We start from the raw sequence: 14159 nt of genomic DNA on the forward strand, positions 1-14159 counted from the left end.
GACAAATGAAATCCCCCAATTTATTCAAAGAGGAATTAGCAATGGGACTGCGGAATCAGGCAACCTGACTAGCATCCCAGCTCCGCCACTTGCCAGGCTTGTGACCTTGGCCAAATTTCTTTGCCTCTCCAGGATGGTTTCTGCACCTCTAAGATGAGGGGGATAGAAGTAGCTACTTCTTGGGGTTGTTTGCAATTAAAGCTAATTAAGTATACATAGAAAGCCCTAAAATAAATAAATCAAAAGTTGACTCATTATTATCCTAAGATCTATATATGCCATTAATTCCAATCTCTAACAACTTTGTTTGAGTCCTTCCTTTCTTTATGTTTACCATCATTTGGAGTTTTAGGCGTGAAATGATGTGCTCAAAGGCAGGAAATGTAAAAAAGGAAGTAATAGAATTGGAGAAGTATGACTAATCCACACTGAATGATGAACCGAAAGATCCAAAGATGACTGCTTTCTCTGAGTTAATATTCTATCATCGCAGTACCATTGATCTAAACTACAAGCTTAATTCATATTCGGAAAGGTTATTCATCTCCTTGCACTGGGATAGGCATGCCTGGGCCACACAGGTGGATAAAGCACTTTCCTTAAGGTGAAGCCCAGTCCATGCCCCCTCTGCCTGCCTTGACAACCTGTGACCACTAACAATTAAGTGTACCTTTTGTGCACTGGTATTCATAAAACCCTCAGGAAATGTTAGCCATTTATCATGATCACATAGTGAAAGAGAGAGATGGAGATCACAATGATGTCTTGAAAAAGATATTATAGCTGATCTAGCCTTTGCATTAAAGGTTAGAGGAGGGGCGATGGAGTGGCTTTATTCTTAGGCCACTGTAGCACACTACAGGCTGTCCCTTAGTTCATCACATCATTTATTCATAATTCAGCAAACAAAACAGAATCCCTGGCACAGTGAAGACTTAGCACAGTCAGATTTTACTTTCTTACTGCAAAGTGGCCTTGTGGAATTCTCACGATGACCAGTGTCTGCTGTTTTTATTAGGAGGGCTTCGTAATGTGAAGCGCATGCTCAACCACTGTTGGTTTGAGTATTATTTCGTTTCTGACTTTCTGATTCCACTCTTGACCCTCTCTTCCCAACCCATTCCATGCCTAGCCGTCAGAATACTCTTGTTCAAAATTGTCTCATCACATTTGTGTTCTTTTCCCCACAGCGTCCCTCTGCTCTTAGAGGGAAAGACCTGTAAGGATCTGCTTCTGCTTCCCCCTCCCACCCAGACTTGTCCCTCTCCCCTCACCTCATCACCCTCTAGACACACTGGCTTTGGCTCTGCACTTCACACACACCAGGCTTTTGCCTTAACATCTTAACTGGCTCTTTTTTTTTAAGATTTATTTTTTATTTATTTCTCCCCCACCCCCCTACCCCTAGTTGTCTGCTCTCTCTGTCCATTCGCTGTGTGTTCTTCTGTGACCGCTTCTATCCTTATCAGCGATTTCTTTTTGTTGTGTCAGCTCTCGGTGTGTGCGGTGCCACTCCTGGGCAGGCTGCACTTTCTTTCACGCTGGGCAGCTCTCCTTACGGGGCGCACTCCTTGCGCGTGGGGCTCCCCTATGCGGGGACACCCCTGCGTGGCACAGCACTCCTTGTGTGCATCAGCACTGCGCATGAGCCAGCTCCACGACCTCCCGTGTGGTAGGCATCGGATGCCCTGTCCATTGGGTCAAGTCCGCTTCCCTTAACTGGCTCTTTTTCAACCTCCAGCTCTTACCTCCTCAAAGGGGTCTTCCCCGAGCCTCCTTCTAAAGTAGCCCTGCCAGTTCATCTCTATCAGGTCACCCAGTTAAATCAGTCTATGGAAGGCAAATATGATTATCTTCACTCCAACGTACTTAGCATAATTGGATTATCTGGCTTATTTGTTGTCTATAAATATACCCCAAAATCAGAACACTTCTTCCACCACAGCCTACGGCACTAGCACCTCTCACTTGGATGTCAGCCGTGACCTCCTAACTTGCTTCCCTACTTCCATCTACCCTGGCTTCCTCCACAGCTGCCAGAGTAATCCTTTGAAAATGTAAATCAGATCCTGATCTGCTGGAAAATCCTCAAATACCTTCCCATTTCCCTCAAAGTAAAAGCCAAAGACTTTACAATGGCCTTGCACAGTGGAGAGTGACAAGTTCCTTCTTTCCAAATTGAATAAAGGAAAAGACTGATTGTTCTTTGGTCATAGTAACAAATAACTGCCGGAACCTGTTTTAACCGGGTCCCAATCAATCAATGACAACCTCCTGATCAGTTACAGCTCCTTGTTTCTGAAAGTTAGCCAATCAGCAACAGCCACACTCCAGTAACCCCGCTTCCACAGCTAAAGGCCAACTAATCTCTAAACAGTCTGGCTTCTAAAAGTCTGCCAATCCCTGAACCTCATACTTCCTAAACACTATAAAAGATACCGTTTCTTTGTTCAGAGATATTCTGCTTTACAAGTAGAGCTGTCCTTTGCTTAGCAAGCAATATATTCAGCCCTCTGTTTCAGATGAGAATGGTGGCCTCTTCATTGGACAAGGCCCTTTGGAATCTATGGTCTATTCCAAGTGTTCCTAACAAGGGGTCCATGAACTTGAATTGAAATTCAAAACAGCATTATTCTTGTGGGGACGTGTTGGTGCGGGTGTGATATATTTATTAAATAATACACAATATAGTATGGACTTAGTAAGGGGTCCGTGGCTTTCACCTGACTGGCCAAGGGGCCGGTGGAACAAAAAAGGTTTAAGAACCCCTGGTCTACACCCTCTCTACTTCCCATGCCCCTCTAACCTCATCTCCTCCTACTGTCTCCTTTGCTCACTCCACTCTAGCTACACCGGCTTGCTTGCTGTCCTTATTTCTGCCAGGAATGCTCCTGCCTCAGGGCCTTTGCACTAGTTGATCCATCTGCCTCATACATTCTTTCATATAGCTCACTCCCACCCCTCTTTCCATTTTTTAACAAGGCTTAGCCTGGTCATTTATCTGAAAATTTGCAATTCCATCTTCCCACCCCCATTCTCCATTCATTGCTCTGTTGTGTTTTTCCCCCCAGTAACACTCACCACCTTCTAAAATACTTGATCGTTTCCTTATTATGTTTATGGCTTATTATCTTTCTTCCCACTAGAATGTAAGGTCTATAAGGAAGAGAATTTTAGTTTGTCTTGTTCACCAAGCATCCCAAGCACCTAAAATAGTGTTTAGCACATAAGAGAATTCATGATTTGCTGAAGGAATGGATGTTGAATGTTCTACCTTATTAGAACATGAACTCCTTAAGTGCAAAAGCCTTTTGTTCACCACTGTATTCTCAGTGTCCCAAACAGTGCCTGGCACATAGTAGGAACTTCATAGATATATATTGAATGAATGCATGAGCAAGCATCGGATAAACTATTGTTCTAAACCTTTTATTTTGAAATACTTTCAAATGTATAGGACAGGTACAAAAATAATATAAACACCCTATGGAATAGTCCAACATATACCTACATGCCCCCCATCTCATCCTATACCTAGATCCACAAATGTTAACATTTTGCCACATTTGTTGTACCATTCTATCTATCCATCTATCCATCTATCAATCCATTTTCTGAATACTTAAGTACAGGATGATACATCATGCTCCTTGAACACTTAATACTGTCATGTACATTTCCTAAGAAAAACAATTATTCACTTATGTTACCACCTTAAGTGTAGTTGTCCAGTTAAAGAAATTTAACATTAAATATTTAACAAAAAGCTTATAGTCTATACTCTTATATTTTCATATATCCCAATAATGTCCTTTTGAATCTTCTCCTCTCTTGTTAGATCCCTTCCAAGATCACATCTTGCATTTAATTGTCACTCTTAATTTCTTTCTCTCTCTCTCTCTCTCTCTTTTGGTAGGAACATATATACAACATAAACTTTCCCACCTCAACCATTCCAAGCACGCCATTCAGTGGGATTAATCACATTCACAATGTTTACTACCTTCACCACCATTCAGTACTAAAACATTCCTATCTCCCCAAATAAAAATCCTATACCCATTATGCATTATGCATTATGCTTTAACTCCCTCCTTTCCCCCACCACCATTCCTAGCAAGCTGTACTCTAATTTTTGTCTCATGAGCTTACATATTCTCTGATATTTGATATTATCTTTGGGACTTGAATTCAATAGTCTAAATCTGTAACAATCTCATTTGTTTAATACCACTTGTATTAGTCAGGCAAAAAGGAGTACTGATGTAAAGTACCAGAAATCTATTGGATTTTATAAAGGGTATTATTTGGGGTAAAAACTTACAGTTACAAGACTCTAATGCAGGGGTTCTTAACCTTTTTTGTTCCACGGACCCCTTGGCCAGTCAGGTGAAAACCACAGACCCCTTACTAAGTCTACACTATACTCTGTATTATTTAATAAATATATCACACCCACACCAACACGTCCCCATAAGAATAATGTTGTTGCTTTTTTTAAATTTAAATTTAAGCTCCTGAACCCCTTGTTAAGAACCCCTGCCCTAAAGAGTCCAACTCAAGGCTAGTTTCTTAACAAAATCAATGGTCACGTGTTGAAGCAAGATGGTTGTCGATCTCCATGAGGGTTCTCCATGAGGGTTCAGCCTTCCTCTCTCTCAGCTATAGGCTGGCATAGGGTTTGTTTCTTTCCAGGCTTTCTCAGCTACTCTGGTCTCTTCACAAAGTTAGCTATAAACTTTCTGGCAAATGGATTGTTTCTCTTAACAGGGCTACAGGATCAAAGCTGACAAAGTTCTCTCCACTGATATCTATGGAGCTTTCTCTCTTACCACATGTCTTCTTGAATGAATTCCTGTTTATATCAGCCCACCAAGAGGTGGGGACTTAAACTGAGTTACACCCTACTGAGGTGGTTGAATCAAAGCCCTAATCTTAACATCATTTAATCAAGGACATCTCAGCTGAATCTAATACAATCAAAGGGGATTGCACCTAGAGGAACAGACCAGTTTACAAACATAATCCTTCTTTTTTGGAATTCATAAATAATATCAAACTGCTACACCACTTAACTTCAGTGGACTAGGAAGTCCAGGAACAAATTACATTCCTATACCCTCTATCCCCCCACCTTTTATGTGCTTCTTGTCACAAATCAGATGTTTAATATACTATGAATCTAAAACCACTGTTTCCTCATTAAATTTTATGCATTTGCCTTTATGATCCTGTAGGAAGTAGAAAGTGGAGCTACAAACCAAAAGTACTATAGTATTGGCACTTAGATTTACCCATGTCATTAACTTCAATCAGAGATCTTATTTCTTCATGGGATTTTGCTCTATTGTCTATTATCCTTTCCTTTCAACCTGTAGAACTCTCTTTAGCATCTCTTGTGGGACTGGTCTAGTGGTGATGGACTCCCTCAGCTTTATTTACATGTGAATGTCTTAATTTCTCCTTCATTTTTGAAAGAGAGTTCTGCCAGATAGAGAATTCTTTTTAATTTTTTAAAATTATTTTTTAAAGATACATAAATAACACAAAATGTTACAATAAAAAAATATAAGAGGTTCCCATATACTCCACTCCCCATACCCCCCAGATATAGAATTCTTGATTGGCAATTTTTTGTTTTTAGCACTCAAAATATGTCACCAAACTGCCATCTTGCCTCCATGGTTTCCAAATCAGCAGTTAATATTACTGAGGCACCCTTGTATGTGGCATGTTGCTTCTCTCGTGGCCATCAGAATTCTCTTCATTTCTGGCATTTGACAGTTCGATGATAACATGTGCTATGATGTGGACCTATTTGGGTTTATCCTGCTTGGAGTTCATTGAGTGTCTTAGCAGTGTATATTCATGTCTTTGATTAAATTTGGGGATTTTTCAGCCATTATATCTTTGAATATTCTTTCTTCTCTTTCTGGGATTCCCATAAAAGCTCCATTCTCTTTTCATTCTTCCTTTTTTCTTCTTCTCAGACTGAATGCGTATTAGTCAGCCAAAGGGGTGCTAGTGCAAAATACCAGAATCTGTTGGCTTTCATAAAGGATATTTATTTGGGATAGAAGCTTACAGTTACCAGGCCAGAAAGCATAAGTTACTTCCCTTACCAAAGTCTGTTTCCATGTGATGGAGCAAGATGTCTGCCAATGTCTGCCAAGAGTTTAGGTTTCCTCCCTTCCTCTCTTCCTGGGACTTGATTCTCTCTGAACTCAGCTGCTCTGCTCCTCTGTGTGCTTACTTCCCAGACTCCAGCTCAAACTCCAAACTCCCTTCTCTGCAGTTTGTTTTCTCTGTGAGTCCCCACATACCAAGGGGGCAGGGATGCAATGTCCTACTGACATGGTCCAGTCAAAGCCTTAACCATTATTTAATCAAGTAAAACTGAAACCTCTGAAACCAATATAATCTAATATGCCCAGAGGAAAAGACCAGCTTACAAACTTAATCCAATATCTATTTTTGTCATTCCTAAACAATATCAAACTGCTACAGAATGATTTCATTGTCTTATTTTTAAATTCATTGATTCTTTCTTCTGCCAGATCTAATCTGCTGTAAAAAAAAATTCCTGTAGGGAATTTTTAATTTCTGTAGTTGGAGTCTTCAGTTCTGTTTGATTCCTTTTCATAATTTCCATCTCTCTATTGATAGTCTCTTTATGGTCATCTATGTTTTCCTGATTTCCTGTAGTTTTTTTTTTTAAGATTAAAAAAAAAAAAATTTCTCTCTCCTTCCCTGCCCCCCTCCCCCCTCCCCCAGTTGTCTGCTCTCTGTGTCCATTCACTGTGTGTTCTTCTGTGTCTGCTTGTATTCTTGTCAGTGGCACTGGGAATCTGTCTCTTTTTATTGTGTCATCTTGCTGCATCAGCTCTCCATGTGTGCAGTGCCACTCCTGGGCAGGCTGCACCTTTTTCATGCTGGGCAGCTCTCTTAGAGGGCACGCTCCTTGGGCGTGGGGCTCCCCTATGCAGGGAACACCTCTGCATGGCAAGGCACTTCTTGCATGCATCAGCACTGTGCATGGACCAGCTCGTCACACGGGTCAGGAGGCCCTGGGTTTGAACCCTGGACCTCTCATGTGGTAGGCGGACTCTCTATCTATTGAGCCAAATCCGCTTCCCTCCTGTAGTTCTTTATCCATGTTTTCCTTTAGCTCCTTAAACATAATCAGGGCCATATTTTTAAAAGTCTTTGTCTGGTTTGTCCCAGGTCTGGTCCTCCTGGTTGATTGTAGATGTAATCAGTCATAGATGCAATTAACTGACCAATGATTTAAATTCATGAAATATCCTCACAGTAGCAATCAGACCAATGCTTGCCTGACCACACAACAGGACACCATAACCTAGTCCAGTTGACATATAAACTTAACCATCGCATTTGGTAAATCTGGCTATCTATGTAGGGCATATTTTGGAGTTCTCTGTATTGTTGTTTGCTTGTTTGTTTTTAGGAGGTACCAGGGATTGAACCCAGGACCTTGTACATGGAAAGTAGGCACTCAACCACTGAGCTACACCTGCCGTCCTGTTTTTTTAATGACTGTTGCAAATGTCCTTTAAGTATGAAATTATTTCAAAGTAAAAAGTTATCAAAAAAAACTTTCTGAAATGTTAATAATAATATTCAAACATTTTCATCACTATTTCTCCATGGATTAGGTGAGTTAATGTACAAAGATCATTAAAATATCCTTGATCAGGTAAAGACAAAAGAGTTTATATGGCTAAGAGACTTCAAAGTGAGTTGGGAGGTCATTCGAGAGGTTGTGCTTATGCATGTCTCAGCAGGATCTCATTGACAGCCAAAGTAAATACTGCCTCAAATAGTGGGGCTTGTGAGGGCTCTGGAAACATCCAGATACTGTGGTCAGGGTGGATAGCTTGGGGGTTTGATGCATTGCCAGTGGGCCCTACTGAGGAATTTATGCTCCTCCGTGTGACAGAGTTGGACTCAGTTGTGGTTTTCCTAAACATGGCTTTTTCTGACCCTTCTGTTTGAACCTATAATTAGTACTAGGGCTGATAGGTGTACATCCAAGAGACTAAAATCTTTGTGCTGTCCATGTGCCAGCTGGGCCCTGAATCTCAACAGAATTGCAACACCAACTCTCCAGTTCATTGGACTCAACTAGGACAACTAACAAGGAATGATGATGGACAACAAGCATCCCAAAGAACCAAGGGAGTCTGCAATTGCAAGCAAGAGAGTCCCCTCCATCAGTCATATGGAATCGAGGTCCTCTCTCAATTACAGGTGGAGTAGGCATCACCATTCCAGAATCCTCAGGATTGGGGTATGAACTATGGACTAGAGTGGACTTACTGGTATTCTACTATAGACTTACTGTGATTCTAGCAATGGAAGAATTTATATCATTGATGTAGAGGCAGTGGCCACTGGGGTTCTGAGGGCAGGGAAAGGGAAAAATAGGTGAAATATGGGGGCATTTTTGGGACTTGGGAATTGTCCTGGATGACATTGCAATGACAAATATAGGTCATTATAAATTTTGCCATAACCTACAGAATTGGGTGGAAGAGAGTATAAACTACAAAGTAAACTTTAATCCACACTTAGTGGCAATGCTCCAAAATGTGTTCATCAATTGCAATGAATGTACCACACTAATGAAGGATGTTGTTAAAGTGGGAAAATATTGGAGGTGTAAGGAGCAGGGTGTATGGGAATCCCTATATTTGTATGTAACATTTATGTCATCTAAACATCTTTAAAAAATAATAAAAATATATTTTAAAATATATATCCTTGATCATCTTGAAAAAGCAACTTGATTGCTGTCCTTTATACAGCTGAAAGTGCCCAGGGTTAGAGGAAAAACTTGGCTTTAATGAGAAGGAAGGGCATCTGCACTGATCAGGTTGGCAAGAGTGAGAAGTGTCAGCAAGAACTGGAAACTCCAGAAACAGTTCAAGACTTGCAGAAACAGGGCAAACACAGAAGCAATAATAATAAATAAATAAATAAAGGCTACTTAAAAGTAGTAGGATCATTCCATATCTATTAAATGGTGACTATAATAAAAATAGAAAACTACAAGTGTTGGAGAGGATGTGGAAAAACAGGAACACTCATTCACTGCTAGTAAATGCAGTAAAATGGTACAATCACTATCAGAAGACAGTTTGGCAGTTCCTCAGGAACTAATATAAAATTGCCATATGATCTGGCAATCCTGCTACTAGGTATATGCCCAGAAAAACTGAAAGCAGGACCATGAACAGACATTTGCATACTGATGATCATAGCAGCATTCCTCACAACTGCCAAAAGATGGAAGCAACCCAAATGTCCATCAACAGATGGATGGATAAACAAAATGTGGTATAAACATACAATAGAATGTTATTCAGCCATAAAAAGGAATGAAGTTTTGAGGCATGTGAGAACATTAATGAAACTTGAGGATATTGTTGAGTGAAAAAAGCCAGACACAAAAGGACAAAAATTATATGATCTCACTCATATGAACTAATTGTAATAAGGAAACTCGTAGATTTAGAATCTGGAATATAAGTTACCAGGGGTTAGAATGGGGGTAGAATGGGGAGCTGCTTAATTTATGCAGAATTTCTATTTAGGTTGATTTCAAATCTTTGGAAATGGGTAGAATGATGGTAGCACATTATTGTGAGTATGATTAACAATGCTGAATGATGTGTGTGACTGTGGTTGAAAGGGCAGGTTTTGGGTCATGTATGTTGCTAGAAGGGAAGCTGAAGGATAAAACATGGAACTTTATAACACAGTGAACCATATGGTGGATAGTGATTATTCTTTCATGAACCATAACAAATGTATGGCACTATTCCAAGGTATAAATGATAGATTGATATATGGGGAAAATATACCTAATGCAATCTATGGACTATAGATAACAGCAATATTTTAATATTCTTTCATCAACTGAAAAAAGGCACCACACCAATGCAAAGTGTCAACAATAGGGGATACATGAAAATGTTTAATTTTTTTGTGACTTCTATATCTACAACGTCCCTAATTTTAAAAAAATTACAATTGAAAATTATGATAAGTGAAAGACACAAAGAACTATATATGTATGATTCCATTTGTATAAAATATAAATATAAATAAATATATAGAGAAAGAATTAGATTAGTGGTTATGGAGGGCTGGGGAAGGACAGAGGGATTGAGAGGTGTATTAGTCAGCCAAAGGGGTGCTGCTGCCAAATACCAGAAATTGGTGGCTTTTTATAAAGGGTATTTATTTGGGGCAGGAGCTTACAGATACCAGGCCATGAAGCATAAGTTACTTCCCTCACCAAAGTCTATTCTCACATGTTAGAGCAAGATGGCTGCCAACGTCTGCAAGGGTTTAGGCTTCCTGGGTTCCTCCCTTCCTGGGGCTGGCTTCTCTTTCCTCTGTGGGTTTACTTCCTGGAGCTACAATTTAAGGCTTCAGTATCAAACTCCAACATCAAAACTCCAACATCAAAGACCCTCAACTCCGTCCTTTGCCATGACTTTAATCACCAAGGAGTGCGGACTCAACACCCTAATGACGTGGCACAACCAAAGCCCTAATTATAAGTTAATCATGCTCAGGTACAGACCAGATTCCAAACATAATCCAATATCTATTTTTGGAATTCATAACCATATCAAACTGCTACAAGAGGTGACTACTAAAAGGTATGGTGTTTTCCTTTTTGGAGTAATTAAAATGTTCTAAAATTGATCATGGTGATAAATGCACAAGTCTGTGATTATACTAAAAGCCATTGATTGTATACCTTGGATGGATTGCATGGTATGGAATATATCTCAGTAAAATTGATTAAAATTTAAAAAGTAGTAGGATTTTCTGGCACCCTGGCTGGCACTTCCCCCAGCCCCTCACTGTGAGTCCCAGTTCCAGAGGGAGCAAAGTAACCCTCATGAATATACTATGACCACGTGTGCCTGGTACAGTCTGACTGGTGGCAGTCTAAGGGACCAAACCAGGACACTCAGTACAGGCTCACTATCCCACAACGTGGCCTGTGTGTAGAAGGCAGCTCGCAGAGCTGCCCTATGGAACCCTGTGGGAAAGCACTCAAGTCATGGCTACAAGGGATTGTTGACTATAGGACAAACAGTGAAGTATCCATGACCATTACCCATAAAAGCTAAAAAGCAAAAACAATCCAAACGAACAAAAAACAAAATGTGATATATACATACAATGGGATATTTTTTGCTAAGTGAAAAAAGTCAGTCATAAAAGACCATGTATTATATGAATCCATTTATATGAGATGTCCAGAAAAGGCAAATCCATAGAAAGAGAAAGTAAACCAGTGGTTGCTTAAAGCAGGAGTGGGGAGTGGGGGAGTGGTAGGGGGTATGACAGCTACAGGGTGCCACGTCTGTTTTTTGTTTGAGGTGATGGTGATGAAAATGTTCTAAGATTGATTGTGGTGATGGTTGTACATACCTATTAATAAACTCAAAAACTATTGAATTATGTACTTTAAATGGGTGAATTGTACGGACTATGATTTATATCTCAATAAAACTGTTATTTTTAAAAATTCCTGCCCATTGTTAGTATCTTTTTATGTGTTATACTCATGCAAATTGGTAAGAAAAACACTAAATTTCCAAAAGAAAAATGAGCAAAGGGCAAAAAGTAGATAACTCATAAAAGAAAAACTAAAATGGCTAATAAACATGAAAAAATGCAAATTAAAATAAGAAAGCTATGAAATAAGCAGAGTTTTACAATGCAGTGAAAATGTGGTGAGATGGGCATTCTTACACACTGATGATGGGAGAGCTCTCTGGAAACCAGTTACTCGGTGTGCATTTCTAGCCTTGAAGATGTTCTGATCCTTCAAGTCAATGAGTCTCTCTTAAGGAAATAATATGTAACATAGACAGTGGTTTGGGTATAAGCTATTCATAAAAGCACTGTTAATAGTCGGAAAAATATTGAGAAAAACGTTGTGGTAGACAGCCTCTAAGCCGGTTCTCAGTGATTTCCACCTCCTGACACTCTCCCCTTTGTGTAATCCCCTCACCCTGAGCCTGGGGGTGGACTTACTGACTCACTTGTAATGACTACGATTCAGTGGGAATCGTGGGATGGCGATTCCAGTATTAGGTTACAAAAGCATTATGACTTCCGTCTTGGGTTCTCTCTCTCACTGCCATTTGTGAGCAGCCCTACAGAGGGGACCACATGGCAAAGAATGTGTGTCTCCAGCCAAGAGCCAGCGAAGCCCTGAGTGAGCTTGGGAGTGGGCCCTTTTTCAGGTGAGCTTTGAGATGACTGCAGCCCAGCTGACACCTTGATTGCAGCCTTAAGAAATCCTGAGCCAGGGGCACCTGGCTCAGCCATGCCCAGATTCCTAACTCAAAGAAACTGGGATCATAAGTATTTGTTGTTTTGAGCCATTGAGTTTCCAGGTAACTTGTTACACAGCGATAGAGAACTAATATAACCTAATTTTCCAACACTTTGAAAATGGCTAGAGTGTTTCATAAAATCGATAATGCCACTATTAAAAATGTTTTCAAAGAATTTTTAATAGCATAGGAAGCTGTTCAGACTACAATGTTGAAAGAGTAAAGCAACTGCAAAGATATATATCCCATTTTGATCCCATTTTGGTGCAATCTATATTTGTATGAATACATACAGAGAACACTCTGTAAATATGTCAAAAATCAAGTTTCCTCTGTAAAACAGAAAAAATGCTCATTGCATGCTTGTTGCTGTCAAGTGGAAAAGCATTCATCTGGCCCATTTTTCCTGAGCACCTACAATGTGCCAGCCAGGCCCTGGGAGTCATTGGGGAACATAACCAAGTCCCTGCCCTCGGTACTGATTTTTTGATGAGCCCTCATGATGTTTTCTTCTATGCTGGCAGTGGTAGAGAGGGAAAGTAGTGGATGTACTGGCAATGAATTTTAGAGGTAGAACATTCCAGTGCCAAAAAGGAATAGTGAAGGGTAGTGGATGTGGCTCAAGGGATTGGACTCCCGCCTACCACATGGGAGGTCCGTGGTTCGGTTCCCATGGTTCAGTTCCTAAAGAAGACAGCCAGCTGTAGCGAAGGGCAGGTGCGGCAAGCTGACACAACAAGATGACACAACAAGAGGCACAAGAGAAAAACATGATGAGAGACACAACAAAAAGCAGGGACGGAAGTGGCTTAAGCAACTAGGTACCTCCTTGCCACATTGGATGTTCCGGGTTCAAGTTCTGGTGCCTCCTAAAGAAATAAAAAGAAGATGAACAAGCACTGCAAGTGCAAATAATGAAAGGGTGGGGAGAGATAAGTAAATAAAATAAATCTTAAAAAAAAAAAAAGGAATAGTGAAGAAATAGAAATTACTCCTAAGTTTTTGGCTTGGGTAAATTGAATGGACAGAGGGATGAGGTCTGAAGCTAGATTGCTTGGGTTCGTTTAAATCCTGGTGCTGGGAAATGGACTTGGCCCAATGATAGGGCGTCCGCCTACCACATGGGAGGTCCGCGGTTCATACCTCTGGCCTCTTTGCTTGTGTGGAGCTGGCCCATGCGCAGTGCTGATGTGCGCAAGGGATGCCCTGCCATGCAGGGGTGTCCCCCGCGTAGGGGAGCCCCACGCGCAAGGAGTGCACCCCATAAGGAGAGCCACCCAGCGCGAAAGAAAGTGCAGCCTGCCCAGGAATGGCGCCGCACACACAGAGAGCTGACACAACAAGATTATGCAACAAAAAGAAACACAGATTGCCAGTGCCGCTGATAAGGATAGAAGCAGTCACAGAAGAACACACAGCAAATGGACACAGAGAGCAGACAACTGGGGGGGGAGGGGAGAGAAATAAAAAATAAATAAATAAATAAAATAATAAATCCTGGTGCTATGAAGTCTGAGTGGCTTGGATCCACAGGTTACATAATCTCTGTGTACATCAGCTTCCTCATCTGCAAAGTGGAGCTAACACCTAACTCATACAGTTGTTGGGAGGCATGAGTTAATATAACTACAGAGCTTAGAAGAATGACTGGCACATTGAACAATGACCCAAATTGTTAGCCATGACTGTTATAATTACTGAGATGCAGACAATTGAAGAAAGGAGTCAAAATTAAGAATGTCTGTGGAGACTTAAGAGGTATAACAG

At 40.6% G+C, this 14159-nt stretch overlaps 1 protein-coding gene across 1 annotated transcript in view; it reads left to right on the forward strand.

The window, feature by feature from the left end:
• The window catches only part of LOC101446259 (uncharacterized), a 67591-nt gene that overhangs the window by 977 nt on the left and 52455 nt on the right, over window positions 1–14159 (forward strand).

Source organism: Dasypus novemcinctus, chromosome 12 (genome assembly GCF_030445035.2).
Source record: "Dasypus novemcinctus isolate mDasNov1 chromosome 12, mDasNov1.1.hap2, whole genome shotgun sequence".
In the NCBI taxonomy this organism is placed as follows: Eukaryota; Metazoa; Chordata; class Mammalia; order Cingulata; family Dasypodidae; genus Dasypus; species Dasypus novemcinctus.